Source organism: Lynx rufus, unplaced genomic scaffold, assembly GCF_022079265.1.
Source record: "Lynx rufus isolate CCGP_SWC_20201006 ecotype Redwood Valley unplaced genomic scaffold, mLynRuf1.p SCAF_2, whole genome shotgun sequence".
NCBI classification, from domain to species: Eukaryota; Metazoa; Chordata; class Mammalia; order Carnivora; family Felidae; genus Lynx; species Lynx rufus.
The window spans coordinates 65,171,988-65,174,121 of NW_025814834.1; the positions used below are offsets into that span (position 1 = coordinate 65,171,988).

At 40.8% G+C, this 2,134-nt stretch overlaps 1 pseudogene; it reads right to left on the minus strand.

Annotated features, from left to right (window-relative positions):
* Positions 1-231: 231 nt before the first annotated feature.
* Positions 232-401, minus strand: LOC124514523 (40S ribosomal protein S29-like; annotated as a pseudogene).
* Positions 402-2,134: the final 1,733 nt, after the last annotated feature.

Genomic DNA, 2,134 nt, shown 5'->3' on the forward strand with positions numbered 1-2,134 from the left:
ATGTAAGGCTGAGGCACTTGGCAAGTTTAAATAAAGGAAGTAGTGCAACATAATCACCATAGTAACCATCATATATTGAGCACTTACTGCATGTCAGATGCTATGATAGGTGGGTTTTTTTCATAATTGAAGTCTTTTTATTTTATGTACAGTCAGTTAGCATTAAGGTAGGTATCTTGGATATCTGCCGTTAATGTAGGGAACTTGGATGCCCCATTCAAGGAGGCTTACTTAATCCATCTTAATGGAGCCTATGTTCTTGGTGCACTGATGGAAACACTGGTGGTACATATTGAGGCTATATTTCTGGATCAGTCTATGCCAGTTTGAGTTGGCCTGGCAAGAAGGAGAGCCTGGCCAAATTTACTCCGATGGCTCCAGTAGAATTGCTGGTGACCCATCTTACTTTCAGGGATGCAATGAGGCAAAAAGTGTGATAGGTATTTTATATGCACAGTCTTCTCACCAGCCTTGACAGGTATATACCATTTTTCACATTAACCAGTGAGACTAAGAAAGTTTAAATCATTTGCCTAAGGTAATATAACTAGTAAGACGCAGGGCTGGGATTTGAATGTTGCTCTGTCCCACTCCATAATGTGTTAGGTTTTGAAATATGTAAACAAAAGTGTGGCAAAGACAACTTTTTATTCCCGGTGTCCATTTTCTCCTTCTTTAGGAATAGAGAGAAACTTCAAATTGTAGTTGAACACATGGATACCAGTTAAATTCTACTTTCCATCATCTCTTTGCAATAAAATGTGGTCATGTGCCTGTAGTTTAGTCAGGACATGAGCTAAGGGATGTGTGTAATTTCTTAAAAGAATAACTACACAACCTTCATTTCCCCTGCATCCCTTCCCTCAGCTGGAATGTGAATGGGATGGTGGGAGCTGGGGAAGCCATCTCAAGTCCTGAGATGAAAACTGCATGTGGAGGATGGGGGGAAGAAGAGAGGTTCCCAGCACCACTGGCCTTGCAATATCTGCCCTGGAATCATTATGTTTTGTCTTATGTAAGAAAGAAGTGGCTTTTGGGGCACCTGGGTGGCTCAGTCGGTTGAGTGTCTGACTTCTGCTCAGGTTGTGATCTTCCAGTTTGTGGGTTTGAGTCCTGCATCAAGCTCTGTGAGGACAGCTCAGAGCCGGGAGCCTGCTTTGGATTCTGTGTCTCCCTCTCTCTCTGCCCTCCCCTGCTTGTGCTCTGTCTCTGTCTCTCTCAAAAATAAATAAACATTAAAATAATTTTAAAAAAGAAATAGCTTTTTAAAAAAATAGCTTGTTTAAATCACTTGTCATCTCATATTTAATACTATAGGGACCTCTATCTGAAAGAGTTCATCAAGTGGGGCAATCAAGAATAAGAGGCAAAGCAGTGATAAACATAAGGATGTTGGAAAAAAAAATTAAAGCCAAGAGTGCACTGATAAACAGAAAAAGATATTCTTTGATGCACAAGGGGGTCAGGTTATGAAAGGATTTCCTTGGTGGGGCTAAGGATGTACATTTGAGTACACAAGAGCAATTGAAAGACTTTTGAGCAGGGGCTTGTATATTTATTAACCCACCAACTCCCATGCAAATGCATGTTGATTATCAATTCTGTGTGATATAACAAAAACTTTTCCTCAAAGATTAACCCATGGTTAAAGATAACCAATAATTAATAATTTGGGGAATAACTAGTAACAGATAGCCAGGAAACAGGAATGAAAGTTAGGAGATTATTTAATAATCTAGATACAAATTCTATCTACTTGGGGAGGGGTACCGATATACACATTAGAAGCTTTCACCACAGAGTGAATTCAATTCAAGAATAAGAAAGAAGATGACAGGGGCGCCTGGGTGGCGCAGTCGGTTAAGCGTCCGACTTCAGCCAGGTCACGATCTCGCGGTCCGTGAGTTCGAGCCCCGCGTCAGGCTCTGGGCTGATGGCTCAGAGCCTGGAGCCTGTTTCCGATTCTGTGTCTCCCTCTCTCTCTGCCCCTCCCCCGTTCATGCTCTGTCTCTCTCTGTCCCAAAAATAAATAAAAAACGTTGGAAAAAAAAAAAAAAAAGAAAGAAGATGACATATTATTGGAGTGTAAAAACGACTCTGACTTGAATAATAAGAAAACATTCTAGAAGAAACA